Source organism: Microtus oregoni, unplaced genomic scaffold, assembly GCF_018167655.1.
Source record: "Microtus oregoni isolate MIOR12 unplaced genomic scaffold, Mior012 000004F_ref0000308, whole genome shotgun sequence".
Lineage (NCBI taxonomy): Eukaryota > Metazoa > Chordata > Mammalia > Rodentia > Cricetidae > Microtus > Microtus oregoni.
The window spans coordinates 50,231,219-50,248,659 of NW_024543063.1; the positions used below are offsets into that span (position 1 = coordinate 50,231,219).

The 17,441-nt window shown below is 43.5% G+C and overlaps 1 protein-coding gene across 2 annotated transcripts in view; it reads left to right on the forward strand.

The window, feature by feature from the left end:
• Positions 1 to 859: 859 nt before the first annotated feature.
• Positions 860 to 17,441, forward strand: part of Cdh11 (cadherin 11) — a 152,999-nt gene continuing 136,417 nt past the window's right edge. For both annotated transcript variants that reach the window (XM_041650143.1, XM_041650145.1), the window contains exon 1: positions 860 to 1,077. The gene's annotated coding sequence lies outside the window, so the exon portion shown is untranslated. The remainder of the gene's footprint in view (positions 1,078 to 17,441) is intronic.

Genomic DNA, 17,441 nt, shown 5'->3' on the forward strand with positions numbered 1-17,441 from the left:
GGCATTATCTCTGGGGATTTTGGGGGATTCTGCGGTGACCAGTGGGGGAGGCAACAAGTGAAACTAAGGGGCGGGGGTTGGGTAGAGACGTTGCTTGTACCTGGCTGGGCAGAAACCAAGGAACACTCCCGGCAGGACTGACCCTAAGGAAGCTCTCCACGCGTACAAGCCAAGGCTTTCCATGTAGGGTAGAATAAAATTGAGGAAAAAAAAACAAACAGAGATTGAGTTTTTCCGAATGCTTCCTTGCAGTGTCTTCACTGCTCTCCCGGAAAACCGACTTAGCAAAGGATAGGTGCTGGGGTTCTGAAGGCACGCAAGGGGGTGGCTGGGCAGGAGCGGTTAATGTGGAGAGATTTTCAGAGGGCGGAGTGCTAACAGATAAAGAGTAGAATGCACTCCCTAAATCCCGATTGCCTTCCCTACTCGGGCAATGCCTTCCATCCAATCCAACCTCCAGTCGGCCGGTCGAGGCACTAGCTAGCCCATCTGGAGCGGATTTCAGGAAAAGAGGAAAATGGGGGCTCCCAAGCCCTCTCCAGCTTCCCTCCGTCGCCCTTTCTGATTGGCTGTGTATCCCTGGAGCCCAACTTCAGTCGCTTCAGACTCTGTCTGAGCCCCCAAAGGAGACCAAGCTCTGCGACCCGGGGCCGGAGGAGCGGCCACCTATCCCGGGGTTTGGCATCTCGCGGGCCCACGGAGGGAGGGGCCCGGACAGGGTCGGCCCCGTCATCTGCTCCAGGCCCAATTCTCCACGTCTAGCAGTCTCGGTTCCTCTCCGCCCCCTCCCTCTCCTTCCCTCCCAACGGCGGCCTCCCTCCTCCCCCCCCCCAACCCGCCCGCCTGCCCGCCACCTCCCCCCGGTTTCTCATTCCTGCCACTAGCGCGCTCCGCGGCTCATTCCGCGGCCGCCGCCAGCTGAGGGGAGCGTCGCGGGCCGAGGAGCAGATGCCGCGGGGGCCGCTCACAGCCGCCGCCGACTTGTGAATGGGACTCGGACTGGGGCTGACACCACTGCGCTCACCCAGTGCCAGGGACCGCCGGCCGGGAGGTCGCATTCGCCCGCAAGGGCCCCAGGTGAGGCGCTCCGCGAGTCTCTAGTCCGTGTCTAGATGGGGCTTCTCGGAGTAGGCAGAAAGAGGAAATAATCGCTACGGAAGGGGGAGGCTGATGGTTGATGGAGATCACTAATGCAAAGAGGGAGGGCTTGGGGAGGTGTTAAAAGAATATTTGTTTTTTAAAATCAGAAAAGAAGAAAAAAAGAGAAGGCAGCCAGCTGTGGGCGAGGGCAGAGCAGGGGTTTGAAGCGCCAGATGTGCACTCCCCCGCTCTTTGATGTGTTCCCCCCTCCGGAGGGTGTTGCACCAAGGCTTTGGCATAGGGGATTTGCTCTGGGTTGGGGCAAGGGACTGCAGAGCTGAGCTCTGGACACGCAGACTGCTCTGGTCATGTCTCTAGGGAAAGTCGACCCCTGTGCGGTGCCGCCCGCCAGCGCAGTGCCTGTTCCCCAGACTGGATCGCTCACTGTAGGGTTCCTAGGGGGTCCTCCAGCACCTCCGTAAAGACCTACCCAGGATGCAGTCCTGGTGAAGAGAGCGCGGGGGAAGCCCAGAAGAAAGCAAGCGGCCGGGAGGGGAGTGCACTTTGATAGCGTGGGTCCGGGTCTTCCGACTGCGGCTCCGAGGCCGGCGGCTGGGGAGCGCATCAACCCTCGAGTCAGCGCCTCCTCGGGGGCTCCGCTCGCCCTCCTAAGCTCCTAGCGGTGTAGTGGGTGGTCTGTGGGCAGCTCAGACTCTAGCTGGGCTCCGACTTGGGCTAGAGGAAGCTTTCCAGGGTCAACGTTAACTTTGAGAGTCAAACCTTCCCCGAAAGCCTGCGCCTCCTCTCGGAGCGCTTCAAGCCTCCCTAGCTTCCGCACGCTCGCCTCCCTCCCAGCGCTTGGCCTCCGAGCCGCCCTGCAGGGAGGGCCAGGAGTGGTGGGAAGGGGGTGGCCGCGGGGCATCCTTCCCTTTCGCTCCCACCCAGGCTCTCCTCGGCAGGGTCTTCTCGATCTGGGATGCAAAGAGTCCCTGAAGAAAGTGGGACCCAGGAGGCCTCGGGTCCAGCTCCCTGTTCTCTTTCTTGCCAAAACCGGGTTTTCGCCAGGGCTCCCCTCTCCTGCCTTCCGCGGTGAAAGGTTCCCTAGATGTTCCAAGAAGCCCTGTTGCTTTTGGTGATAAATGCAGCAGGAATTTCACAGGCTATCGCACGCTATGAAGAAATTGCATCTTCTAATTATTTAATGGTGCCTTTTCTGCACTAAGAAGGGTCGTCCCTAAGGACTGGGAGTGGGTTGGTTAATGAAAGCCTGTTACTGCAGGAGGGTAGAGATTTGTCTAAAGTCTCCCCTTTGGTTTCTTCTCCAAGAAGTCTTTTACGATGGCTCCTAAATCTTCTCCTATTTTCCTCCGATCATTCTTAGCTGTGTACTAGGAAGCAGTAAGTTTTCGGTTTAAGCTCAGACAGCAGTGATAATCAATCTGGCCAGAGGATAAATCAATTTCCTTATCGCTAAGGGCTTGCAGCGAGGGTTTTGCGAGGTGTCTGGATTTTCCAGGAGACCCGCATACAGATGTTCTCAGGACCGAGGATCCCTTGGAGGCACGTCAGAGTATTAGCCAGGTTCAGCCCAGTGCCAGGGCCTCTAAGGCTAGCAGAGGAAAAAAGAAGGGACTGACCTTGATTTCAATAATGTTGGAATTGTGTTTTCCTAAGAACAAGGAGACAGAAGTCCTCCCCGAACCAAGACAGAGATGCTCAACCCTGGCTTCAGGCAGCCTGCTTCTCTTCTAGTAGAACAAAGGAATAAAAGTTACAAAACAAAGGGACATAGCTGTGGCCATAACTAGAGTGACTCTGGAGCCACAGGCATGCTAAGTTCCTTAAACAATCTCTAGCTCTTAAGTTTTAGGGTTGGCCAGTCAGGCCCTGGAATTCGAACCCTCTGTGCAAAAACATCTATCCTGCCCAGTACGGAGGAATGCAAGCTGCTCTCAGTGGAGGGAGATCAGGCACAGGCGTCCAAAGACCAGAAAACTTTGCTGGATGAAAATGGGCTTTGCATCTTGCTTTCAGAGGCGTTAAATCTTAACATGTTGAAGTACTTGGAGTCTATACTTTTATTCTTCGTAATAACCAATGGTTACTGTCATTATTCACTATTTTAATTGTTAGTTCAAAGTCTGCCTATACTTATCAGGTTATCATATGGAGAGAGAGAGAGAGAGAGAGAGAGAGAGAGAGAGAGAGAGAGAGAGAGAGGAGAGAGAACATTCTCCACCCCTGCCGGTAGGGGATGAACAAATGAACAAATAAATGTTTAGGGAGAATGGAAATGGGATAATCTGGTGAGGCTGGACTTGCAGATTTGTTCAAGGTGGGTTTGTTGCATGCTAGGAAAGAAAGAAAGAAAGAAAGAAAGAAAGAAAGAAAGAAAGCTTTTGAGAAAGGGTTCCTGTGGAAGCATTGGGCCATCTTGATAACACCCCGGGAACTTCCATTATGTTCAGAACGCTTATCAGTGCACTAAAGCAAATTACTTGAAACTTAAATTCTATTTTTAATTAAGATGCAATCTTTTGTTAATTTGAAAAAAAATTAAGTTACAGCTCTATTTTATTTTTATGGTACAGAACTCATATTTCCCCATTTACTTTGGTGGCCTCAGAATGTTTATTTGCGGGAGGAGGGTGCAGAATCGGAGAGCTGTGTCATCATTTGGGGGAATATGGATCAATTTCATGCCCCTTTAATGCACAACCCTTCGTAATTCATGGCTTTTCTTTCACTTTGAATAAAATTACATGGTTGCTTTGTCAGGATTCAGGTTTGGGCGACCCTCATATGGGAATCACCATGACATTGACGTCATGGCTTGATTTACAATGCCAAAACCATACTTCCATGAGCTTTGTGTGTCTTGAAACCTTATCCATGAATGCCAATAGCCAAGGAAAAGCACTCGGTTCATGTAAACTTTGATCGGTTGTATGTAAATCTGGTTTTTTTTTCTTCTGAATCATCCCAAAAAAGGCCCACAAATCTGATTTTAATCTGCATCCCCAATCCTTTTGTGTTGGAAGTTCAAAATGCATGCTAAGTTTATTTGAGCTTATTTTCAACATTGACTTTTATTTTACTTTGATTATAGGCCTACCTATTTTTTGGCTAATAACAAAACACACTCCATGTAGTCGAGAGAAGGCAGTGGACATTCCTGTTTCACAATCAAGTCTGCAGAACTGCTACGAATTTCCAAGTATTCCTGTAGAAATATACGTTCACTTTATGTGTTCACTATGATTTTAAAGCATTAAAATATATTTGCAAAGAGTTTCTCTTTTATCAAACCGGTCGTTATTCCATCAGAAGTTGGTTAATTTGTCAAGAACTTTTGTTCTTTATTTAGAATTCGAAGTGGTCAACATTCCTATTTCAAAGTGGATGCTTCAGAAATACATCGAGTTATCTAGCTTTTATAATATTGGAAGGTAAATTTTAATGGAAAAGGGAATAAAATCCACAGGTTTGTTGGGGAAAAAGAAGGGAAAGAAAAGCAAGAGGAAGTTGGAAATGGTGTGGTTTCCCCATATGAATTTACTGGTCCATCAGAGTTCCTGTGATGGTCATATAAAGTTTCCTTTCTGACCAAGAAATACTAAAAAAAAACAGTGAAGGAGGATAATTAAACATCTTTCTGCTATAATTTTACATTGACATTGTGAGCCTTCTACATCTCTGGAAATGGACTCTTTTGCGGAAGATTGCACTTTTGGCCACTAGAGGGCAATGGTGGCCTTCTCCAACTTTTTGCTTTGGGCCTCTGCTTTTGAGGGGCATCATGAAAAGCAGTTTTGTTGCTAACCTAGTCTGCACCTCTGCAGAGAGGCCAGATTCCCATTTCTGTGGCTCAGGCTCCTGAGCTGTGCAGGAGCTTCTTCCGAGGTGGAGGATCTGTTTCCGGCAGTCTCTTCTTTTCACTTTACACCGTGTTAGGAAGTTGGGGAATTCTATGATTTGAGATTGTCTGAGTCAAACCCGAGTGGGGGTTGGGCAGAGGATAAATAAGGTTAGCTCTTAGTGAGGCAGCTATCTGCCAGATAGATGGGTGGAATGACAGGTGATAGATGATGCTTTTAGTTTAGTTAGTTTGTTTGTTTTATTTTGTGATAGGAGGATAGTTTTGATTTGGGGAGGGGGGAGAATGAATTAGAGGTGGGGGAGGGGGAAGGAGAGAAGTATCCTGAGACCTCTGCAATAACATTTCCTCTCTTTCAAGAGGTCTGAATGATATTTGCAAGGCATTTGCAGTTTGCAAAAAAAAAATTATAAAGAACTGCAGTTTAATTTTCAGTAAACACTTTGGAGTGTTGAGTTTTAATATAGCAGCAATAGTTTACGCCTACCTTTAAATGATTTCTGATATTGCTGTATAAAACCTAACTTTAGCATGGAGTAAAATTTAATTCAAGTTTGGTCCTCAGTCATTGGAATTTTAATCACTGAGTTTTTTTTGTCTTTCCTCAGTGATATGGAAATTGTGGTTTATGATTAAATGGCATATTTCAGACAGCATAAATTTATGTTTGTTACTGTTTGATGGTGTCATTAAGAAAGTTCAGAAGAATTGAAAGAACAAATGCTATGTTATAATTAAGAGGAAAGCTCTATTAAAAGTAAATACTGTCTTAAGTGGATACTTGTCTATTTTTTTAAAAACTGAATAGAGCTGCCTCCCTGGTGGCTCAGCAGTAGAGTTCCGTGCAGCTCTGAGCTGGGCTGGAATCTGTGGACATTTGATGAAGCAGGAATCAATGCTAATGGATTATGGGAGGGACGATTAAGTCACTCAGTGGAAAGTAAGATGAAGTGTTTTGTAAACTGCTGTTCACTCACGACCAGAGTGTGGATTTAACTTTTCTTAAAAGGCACTCTGACACTCGAAGGCCTTGTGAGCAGTGCACACTAGAACTGTAGACGAAACTTTATTGTCATTTAGTTTGGTTTGAGGACATTTGTGGAGATCCGGGATACTCTCAGGGAGCAAGTGTTGGTCCCCTCAGTTCACGGTTTCAGCTCAGGCAGAGAATCTGATATCTTGGGATGTTAAACGAGAAAGGAATCTGAGAGAGAAGAGAAGGGGAAGAAAACTGAGAGAGTATGAGAGAGAGAAATGGTGCCATTTCTCACGGAAGGCCAGGCACAGGTCTCTATAGTGCTGTCTCCTGTTTTCTCAATCTCCCCAGGTCCCCAGCTTGGACATCTTGAGGGCTGCAAATGGCTCTACTGGCTGCAGTGAGCAGCAAATAGAGACTTACTCTAGCTTCTGTAACTCTGCACTTCTTAAACAATATTTGTGAATGTCCATGCTGCTGCAGATGGTTGAAAGCCTTTACTCCCTCACCTGGTCCATTCCACTGGAATGATTTTTTTGTAAATGAGAGATGATATTAAATTCACCTCTTCCTGTCCAGTTCCTTTATATGGAATGGCTTTAGGTCCAGTAACAACCTCAGTGTAATGGTGACCTAATTGTCAGAGCAGGCTGAGTGGTAGGAGGCTCCTCCCTAGTCCTAATATTAGACACATAGGGTTATTTTCCCAGCTCTCATTGGGTTCCACCAGTGAAGCAAGGCTCTGAATAGAGGTCTGCTTATCAACACTGGATTCTCCTTCTCTATATGAGAAAGTTTGGTGTGATCAGAACTGATGCTCAAACTGCTGTGGACTTTGGGAACATTTTTCCCACGGGCTTGGTGGTGGATCAGTTAGGCTGGTTTTTATTGTCACTGAGGCTCAGACCACTTATTTAAACCTGGTGGTAGCCTTGCTCTGCAGCAGGGCTCCGAGGAGGACAAAGGATATGAGCTTAGGCATGTCTGTGCAAGGTTAAACCTGACCTTATTGAAGATACTGTCTTTTATTCATCATGGAGTTTTCCAGTCATCTCTTAAAGCACATTTATTCGTGTATTTTATGCGTATTAATCTTTCCCCTGCGTGCGTGCATGTGTACCATGTGCGTGCCTGGCACTCATGGGGGCAGAAGAAGGCAGGGGGTATACGGAATTGGAGTTGCAGATAGTTGTGAGCTGCTGTGGGGGTTCTGGAAACTGAGCTCTGGTTCTCTGCAAAGCAGCAATTGTTGTTAACCGCTTTACCATCTCTCCTCGCCTTTTCCAATAATTTTGACTTTAAAATATAGCATTAAATATTGGTTTTTTGATTAATCTTTTTTTTTTTTTTTTGTTCATCTCCATGTATGCCCTTTATGGAGAGTACATTACCTGATGCTGGTCTCACCCACTGTGGTCAGCACTTCCAGTACTCTGTATTTAAAGCTCCTTTGTATATGGAAAACTGGAGAAGACTAACCAAAAATTATGCTAAGATTCTGCTGCCTCTTCTGTAAAAACAGACCTCGTAATAATACCCGTGTCCTGGGATTGCTATCAACGTAAAATCAAGTTGAGCCTGGTGACTCACCAATAAACTCTGAAGCTATTGAGTGCAAAAAAAAAAAAAATAGACCTGAGGACTCTGGAGACTTCAGCCAGTTAAGGAGTGCTTGCTGGATAGAGAGAAGGAACTGAGTTCAATCCCTGGAACATACTTTAAAAGCCAGAGGCGTGCACTTTTAATCCCAGTGCTTGAGAGGTAGAAACAGGCCAATCTTTGGGACTCACTGGTCAGCCAGGTGAGCTTATTAGTGAGCTCCAGGTTCAAGGAGAAAACTCATCTCAAAAGCCAAGATAGATGACCACTGAGGAAAAGTATCTTCATAGGCATGTGCAAATGCATGCTCATACCCAGCCCTTTGCATTGAATCTTATAGACTAACTATGTCAGACAGCAGCTCCTCCTCCAAATAATGTAAATCTTTGTTCTAGACTGGGGCATTTCTCTGTAAGTGATGGAGTGTTCGTTAGGGCCATCCTCTCTTTGAATAATTTCATGTGCTTAGCTGATCCATCCTTCATCCATTTAGAATTTCCAGGAGGCAGTGGAGATTTTCGAGATGGTTAGCACTTCCGGGAAGCACCCGCCTCCTTGGTACATTTGTGAATTTTGTTCCCACTGTTCATCTCACATATGGGTGGCTGTGGGAAGTTACCCCGAAGTAACGTCTTCCTGGGAAAGCCGCCCGCGTTTGTGACGGGGAGATATCCATCAGGGGTCTGCTTTCGTGTAAAAACGGCTCATTACTATTCCAGACAGGCTTAAAAGATAATTAGTCTCTTGATAAACTGTCTCAATTTCAAGACTGTTCCTGTTTGTTTTTCAGGTAAATGTAGTCTGGGATTTCAAGGGGTTTGAGCAGTGACAATTTTAACTCCTGAAGACATAGCAGCTGAAGAAGCCCGTGCCCTACCCAGTAGTTTATGTCTCTTATGGTCCCAGACAAAAACAGTGAAAAAAAAATCCCAGTTTTCTCACTCTCCTCACAACCCTTATTGGTTTCCCACCTGTTTTTACACCCTTTATCGCAGCCAGCTTGGGCATCGCAAGCTCCTGGGCCCTCCGTTTTCCATCTGCAGCCTACTTGAGGCACCTGTTCTTGCTCCAAGCTCGTATTCTTTCTTGCTTTTTTTTTCTGCCAAAGAACAAGAATAGATATTGAATTCACCTGGTACCATGGATAGCAGAGAAAGTCAACTTTCTGAGATCCTACTATGTGCCCTGTGCTGACCATATCCCTCTATCCTTCTATACAGCCTCTGGAGGAGCAGGGATGCTAATCAAACAGCGAGCTAGATAGATTGCTCTCAGGGAAAGTCAAGACGCTTGAGGGTGAGTTTGCCAACCCACTCTGAGTCAATGCTCAGCAGTTTCCTACTATGTGGGATGTGTGTCATATGCCTGGGCCTTCCTAGCAATGAGGGGCAGAGTGTTATGACGGAAAATATGAGCTAATCATGTGACTCTAGCACCCTGCACCATCATCCCAAATCTTATTCCCAAGAGGAGCTCCTGAGAGCGACTGCTCAAACTCTTCTCAGTAGGGTTTCTTTTTGTCAATGATCCCACAAACACCTTAAATGGCTCAATGGATGGCAGTCTGTTAACCACCTCTCAGGGAACCTGGGAAGCAGCAGATGATTTGTTAGCTTTGTTCATTAAAATGTTCTGTCTAATGCAGGGCGAACTAAGTGCTTCCTTGTGTAACTTCCTCCAAAGACTTACACTTTGTGTCCCAGGGTATTTTTCATCTTTCTTGACAGCCCTACAGATATCAGAAACCGACTTTTCATAACTTTGGATGTCCAGAATTTATTGACCACTAAGCCATTATGGCATTATGCTAAAAGGATTCCAAGTCCTCTCGGACTTTCTACTCATAAACATGCTAGGAATGATGGTCAGCCTCTCACAAGGAGTGAACACATTTCTGTCTGATGTTCTATAGCAGATAACAAACAAAGCTGGGATACAGGTCCAGACACCAGGCACCAAAGCTTGGCTATCATGTTGGAAGGTTCCTAGCATCCAGTGTCTAACCAAACTGATGAAAATAGGTTCCGCCATGTTCATTTCTCATCTTCTTCCACCACCTCACTCCTGAAATTTGACCAAAGGGATGCAGCAAACTGCATTCTGACACTGGGGCGGAGTGGGTGGATTATTTGTTGTAATGTGGGCTGAAGATTTGGTTTTATTAATTACAACTCTTGAAAATGAGATGGATGAAATCAGCACAGAAATCATACACTATTTCAGTGAGCCTTCCTATAGACATGAGGTTCTAGCATCAGTAGGAGAATCCAAAATCGCATAGTTACCCCTGAGAACATAGTAGTACCCCTACTGAGATTGAACTGAATTGTCTTTGCTCTTAAAATAATCTCTTTTCATTATCTACTAGCAAATGTCAAGTTCATTTAGACAAAACCACATGCATATGCACACGTACGTGTGCACGTACACACACAGAGAGAGTGCATGAGTGTGTTTTTAATTTAAAAATAAGTTTAGTACAGGTTGCTTTAAAACATTATTTAATTCAAGGCTGTGTAAAGATACAGCATGTCATATCGTTGGATAGTTAAGATGTGTGACTTTTATGACTCTTAAGTGGGAGTTTATAGTCAGTTTGATATGCTATTTGATAATTTTTTGTACTTGGTTTTGGCCTTCAGCTCTTTCCTGCTGTGTAGTGATTTTCCCAGGATTTATCCTTTCCACGTTTCTACTGAGGACAAATTGAGAATGCTGCTTGTGTCACTCAGCTTTGTATTACTAACACATTGTATCAAGGGTGATTTGCTTATAAAGAGAAACTGTGACCACAATTTTAATCCATGATGGATTGGTTCTTTTGGTTTGTCCGTTAGCAAGACAGCCTAGGATGATGGGAGTGAATCATGATGTTGTGTGTGTGTGTATGTGTGTGTGTGTGTGTGTGTGTGTATGTATGTCTGTGAAATCTCTTACTTTATTATCAGGAAACAAAAATAATTAAAAAAGAGATCTGGGTCAGACAGTCCCTTCAAGGGTACAGCCCCAGTGATAGTAAGACCTCTCATTAGGCCCCACCACCCCAAGTTTAAGTTTCCTTTATCTCCCGATAGCACCCATACTAGGGACAGTCTTTAATACTTGTGCATTGAGGGTATATTCAAGATCCAAACTGTGACAGTGCTCTTAATTTACCTACCACAAGCCCAGCAATGCCCTTTATAAGGAGTTGTCTTGAGAAGAATTCTGTTATCAGAGGTTGTGAGTTGAACATAGAGCTGTGGTAAAGTCACCAAAGGACTTTTCTTAGTGAGTTGACATTATCTGTACTGCAGAGAGTACTCAGTCTCTTATAAAAGTGGAGGTTGAAGCAGTTAGTGATGCAGAAGACGGGGAGACACTAGCCCAGTGGGCTGAAGGGAGGAGAAGGCACTTCCACTTCTGTAAGCAAAGAGGGCTTTCAGAAGTTAAGATGGAATTCAATGCCTGCATGTTAGATAGGGACCTCCGAGGCCATCTAGACTAAAGAACTGTGCCAGTAGGTGGTCCTGTTTCTGGTATCACACCACAGTGATGATGTGGGACCCCTGCTGATGTACATCTCTTTGTTCCTTTAAGAATACCATTGGCACATTGACATACACAACTCTTAGAAACACTTAGGTTGAGCCAAACTCACTCCTCGAAGGTTATGTTATTTGAATTTTGGTGTCATAGAATAAAAGTAATTCTCTCTCCCCACTGTGACTATTTCTTTTTTATCTTCCAGGATGGCTTCTTCCACTCGCCACACGTCCAGATTACACACCCCATTCATTTTTCCCTCCAAACTTCTTCACAGAGAAGGCCTGTAGACTGAAATTCGGGCAGCTAGACTGTAGATTATCAACTCCCTTCTATACACTTTTTTTATTGCAGCCCTTGGCTACATTACATTAGCTTTTATTGCCAGTCACATCACCCAGAGGACTTATGCTCCACACTTTATTTGTTTATTTGTTTTTCCTTATGTGTTGCTGTTAAGTCACATATCCCTACCTGTCCCTGTGCACAGAAGACATGACAAGGCACCTTCTGCATATTATAGGCACTAAAACCAAGCTGCCTTGCTTCAAATCCTGGCCCTGAGACCTACCAGCTGCACAAGTGTCTTATTCTCTTTCCTTTCTGCCTCTGACTGTCTTTCTTTCTTTTTTTTTCTCTCTCTCTCTTTCTCTATCTTTCTTTCTTTCTCTCTTTCGTTTTCATCTCAGTTTCTCTAACATGTAGCAATATTCACTATCAGGTGTCTCTGACATGAAGTTATATTAATATGAAAAATCTTTATGCAGTGCGTGGAGTAAGAGTATAGTACAGTCTTTTTGTATTCCGTATTGCTACATATTTTCCACTGAAGTGTTGCACCAAATATTTTTAAATTTAAATCATTATTCTGTTATACAGACTATCTGTCATCCCTGTTAATCTCATTCTCTGGGTTGGTTTACCAACATCTGTTGGCAAAAACAGACTAAAGGGACAAAAACAGCAATACCCAGATGCAAACAGGGTTAGAGTCATGTTCAATCATTCACAGTTTCAGTGTGAGTGATCCAGCATCCCCGAAGAACACCTCCTGTCTGTAACTCATTCCTCGTATGAACATTTATCTCTTTGTTTCCTTGATCTTCTTGTACTCGGTCACAGAATCACTCCTCTGTGTTTGGAAAATAGACTCCTGTAAAAAGGTCCTATAAAAAGAAATTTCCTTCTAGGAAGAGTCTTAAAGGACCAGAAAGTGCTTTTACTAATTTCTGTGGAAGCCAGAGCAACAACTCAGCCCCAGATTCTCAGTGTTTTAAATTTGTGTTCCATATATTGTGTGTGTGCAAATACAGAGAAAGAGAGGTAGAGAGAAGAAGAGGAGATGGAGGGGAGAGAGAGGAGGGGAGGGAGGGTAAGAGAGGAGAGGACAGCCATTGATATGGACAGCGAGGGATCATTTTACTCATAACATTAGTGACATAGCAGAGGTTGTGCCTCTGCAGCGGTGGCCCTCCATTTATGGAGAAGATAGCCATGGTGCCTCCACCCTTCTGAATCTATGGCAGGATCTGGCCATAGTTCTAGTTCTCCACTATCCTGAAGTACCTGATGACTTCCTGAACCTGTCTCTCTAGCCTTCCTGTAGGAACTGCGCTACCTACAGGTTTTATTGCTTTCAACTGAGCAATACGAAATGCTTCGTTTCCCCACTTTTTTTTTTTTTTTTTTTTTGCAAGGCTCTTGTTAGGAAGGAGTCCACTGCAATACCTAGGTGGGGTGTTTGGAGTTTGTCTTCTGCAGAAAGGCTGCATCGAATGTTAGGGTACAGATTGGAACCCAAAGAAACTTTGTTAAACGTTAGCTTGATTTAGGTCGAGTGTCGGTGTGGTAGGCAGTATCAAATATTAGGACTTTCACAGAGCCGCTTGATATAGTTCAGTGTAAAAAATTTATTTCCAGGGATCGCCACAGGAGGCAGTGTGACACACTGCCCTTTGTATGGCAAATGTTTTCCTGTATAGGAGGAGGAAATTATGAGGAAAAGAATGGTCCACAGATTTGAGCGCCGTAAGCCATTGCAAAAATCCTCAAAGTTAGAATAGATGAGGATTCTGTGGTATTGGTGAGTATATGAAAGTAGCCCGTCATCTGAATGGACGAGTTACTCTAATACATCAGCTCCTGGGCCAAGCAGTCTGCATACCTCTTGGTAGTATGACAGCCTCTAGTTTGGCCCTAAATTGCTGACAGTTTTGAGTGCATGAAAGTAGATTCATATGAGAAACAGGGCACAGTTCTTGAATGTGCTCCGTACTATTGGCACTCAGTCATATTTTTTTTTTTTAGAAACTGAAGCCTCTGTAGTATATCAAATGAGTTAAATGATTGAACTATATAAGGATTATTTTTTTTTAAAGAAAAGTAATAGCATTCTTTGTCTGAAGCTAACCCCTTTGCAACTAAACTTCCTAGGCTCAGACTCTTGGAGCCATACATTTCATTTCCTGTGCACTATTTCTGTCTCGTCATGGGGAACACAGATCTGGACCACGGACTAAGGAAGCCTAGGCAAATCTAAGTGAGGCTACATGGGAAGCCAGACAAGGTCAGCAGTTACTAGTTTTTCATGGTCTATGGATATTTAAAAAAGCATAGTTTGGGACTGGAGAGATGTATAAGCCTTCCAGAGTATGTGATGCTTTTGCAAAGGATTAAGATTAGTTCCCAGAACACACAAAACAGCTCCTAACTATCTGTTACTCCAGGTCCACAGGATCCAATGCCCTCTTTTGGCTATTGTGTACATACATATAGAAGGCAAAACACTCATATGGGATAAAAGTAATAAAAGCTTAGATAGTTAAAGATTTTAAAATGAGGCATCTTTGACTATAGTGGCAGAGCTAGTTTTAGGCTTCAATGCCAAAAATAAAACAAAACAAAAACAAGTTAAGGTCCATTTATGGGAAGAATTTTAATTCACAATGTTTTTCCCTAAAATACATGAATAGTAAACAGATTTGTCTTATGTCACTCTACTATATATACAGTGTTAATAGACACAGCTGTGGTATAAGACATAGGCTGTATTTTCACTATTATTTTTTAGAGCGTTGAACGGCACTCTGTAAATCAAGCATCACTTTTAGAATTATCTTAGAGAAAAAAAAAATAACAGTTTAGCTCTTAGCACAAGGCACACTTTCCTTCAAAGTAATGCACTGTTGATTCTTGGGAGTGTCAGTCAGGACTACGTCCTGTCAGAGAGACCATGTGTTTGAAACAAATGATGGATCATATCACAAGGAATCATTTCTGAAGCCCTCTCCCAATCGCCCCACTTCCTTCCATACCTGCATTGCAAGCCTGGGATGTAATTTACACTAGTGGAAAAATAAGCCTCTTGTTCTTTTCTTACTAGATGCACACCTTCTGTCCCATGTCTCACAAATGGACAAACATCACCTGTCAGCAAGTTCGTGGCCAATTGCTGACAAATATTTTTCTTAATAGGCTGCCCTCAGGCTCAGTCCCTTCAGGCAAACAGCAAAGGATTTGCTGAAAAATAGTTGTGTGACCATAGAAAGCCAACTGGCCTCAGCTTTTTCATCCATAAAGTGGCATTTTGGGGACTTTTCAGCTGTAAAATAACCTGGATCTCAAGTCTTTGTCCAGAAATCATTTGACATCATGCTTGCCAATTCTCCCATCTTAGGATTCTAGAGGAGGAGACATGCAGAGGTGAACAGCAGAAAATTAATGCTCAGGTGTGGTTAGTCCGAGCAGAGTAAATGTCCCCAGGGAGTCATGGTGCTCAAGCTTAGTACCCTTTGTGCAAGCTGTTCTTGAATACCAGCTCCGAGGCTTTGCGCATTGTTTCCCAAATCCTGGGAAAGTTTCACAGGTTGTGAGGCAGAAGAGTGTCCAGTGTTTTTTTTTTTTTTTTTTTTTTTTTTATGATTTCTCGACCAGAATGGACAAAAACAAATAGGAAGAATGAAAACTCTAGGAGGTGAAGTCTGCATGAGGAGGAGGTGGTGCAGATGCTGCACCTTGACTGAGGCCTCATTGTAACAGCTAAAATGAACACGCCGTGCTCAGCACTTTCCACGAATTATCTCCATCCATCTTTAGCACAACAGCAATGAGGTGGAAACTCTAATTACCTCCATTTATAAAAGGTGGAGAGTGAGATTAGGGATGGCCAAATCACTTTTCTCAGCGTTATGTCGTTGAAAAGTGGAGAGACACAACTTTGAGGACAGCGCTCCTGTGTTTTCTGTTGTTCTGTTCTAGCCAGCGGATTTAAGATACTTCCAATGGTTGATTCATGAGATGAACTAATGAACTAATTGTTCAAGGGTAGATATGAAGGTCTTGACTGAGTACCTGAAACTGGGTCTCCTGTAATTAATCTTGCTTTGTCTTGTTAGGCCTATAACAAAAGCCTGCGATGGCACACAGACAGTCTCCGAGGATTTGAATTCAGGACAGAAATTATCTGGGAAACGTTTCCTGTGATATTCCTACTCTGTCTAGGATTGATGGATTCTTGGCTCAATCCCCACCCAGGGTGATTTAAAGATGACACATAGAGTGTTATGTTTTCTGAGATGTGTTCACACAACCTAAATATTTTAAAAAGAAGTGTTAGACAGTAAGAAGTTGTGTTTCCAAGATTCATACTTTCTCCTGAAGTTGGGCTACTGTCCAGCCTTTTCTTAATGAAGGGAGGATGCCACCAAGAGTGTCACATCACAGTATGCATTTCATACTCAGCGTTTACAGAGTGCATTTATGAGCTGTTGAAGGAAGACACATGCACCATCAGTCGCTGCTCTCTACTTCTTGTGATAGGATGCATGTGAAAGATGAGAAGAAATTCACACTCCAGGGGTTGTGGTACATTTTACCACAGACAAAACTCATCAATGGATTCAAATACACAATCTAAGTTGGATTTCAGGAGTACATCATGAAGTACCCAAACTGACATTTCAATAAATCTTCTCAAAACAAATTTAATTGCCAACACACGGTAGTGATCTGCATCAGTAAACAAAGTTCGTCAGGTGTCTATGCTTTGTGCTTTGATCTACCGTAATCTTATGTTCTTGAGTCTTTTCTGTTTATATACCACTGGTTGTATCTTTTAGCAAGCTCTTTATTTTCAGATAACTCACTGTGTACAAGGAGTTTCTCAGCTTGCCTCAGTCCACATTTCTTTTATAAAAGACTAGATTGGAAAGGCAGAGGAAAAACCTGAAAATTCGTAGCCCAACTCTGATGAAAATGTATAGACAGACAGAAGGTTTTATGACTTCCTTGACCAGACACTCTGTTCCTAATCTAGCTTGTGGGCATCATATTTTTATTTGGTCAAAAAAGCTAAGTGAATGGCAGGTCATTGAACACTCAAGAATTTAATTCTCAGCCCTGCATGGAGCCTCCAAAATGTGTTGCCAAACTCACTTAAGTGAATAGTGTTTGAAATAAAGAAAAGACAAGATTTATGGGTAAGAATATGAGCTGATTAAATACATGGAAATGGTATTAGTCCTGTAGAAATGCTTGTATTTGCTTGCTGCTGAGACTGTCCATACTTTTTAGGTATTGGTCTTCCTGATTTTACACTTGCACAGGAAACCATTTAAACCATATTATTTTTTTTTAAGAAGATGGTTTCAGAAGATTGCTCCCCTTGGTTCACACTTTCTTGCATAGGGCTGATTCAAATTTAGAACCAAGTTGTTTTGGGAACAGTGGAGGCTCTTTCTTTCAAGGCTCAGCTGTTATTACTACCAGGGAACAGAGAGGATGCCATTCATATGACCTCAAATGTGAGAAAATATGCTAATCTGTCTTTAATTTCTGCATCAAACTGAATAGAAACTAATTTGTCAAAATAATTATGTCTTCAGAGGTGCCAGGTTGGATTGCTATGGATATTTGACTGTTGCCCTGTGAGGGGCCCTGGAGTTGTAGGGTATACAGATGGAGGTCTTCTAGGCTGCTGATTCCCATTATACCCTCCATGACACTCTTAGGGAGTATTTCTGGCTGCAGGCTTATTGCAGCTGAGAGATTTCCTTAAATATCCCTCTGTATCTAGTTCTCTCTCTGCTTAATCCCCAGTGACTGCAGTGCTCTTTAGAAGAGAAAACAAAACGAAACCCACCAACCTTTAGAAAAATCTCAGAATTCTTAGGGCACGTATGCTTTTCTTCATACAAAAATATTGTGATTGCATTCTGGGGCTATAAAGGTAAATCTAGAAATTTAAAGTGATTTGGAAGGGAGACCTGGGAAGACCCAATACACTTGTTATAGTGAACACGCAGGAACCAGGGCCAGTAGCCACAGCTAATGGTTCTTTATAGGTTAATTGGGAATATCTCATCTCTAACATATTGATCCCTATCA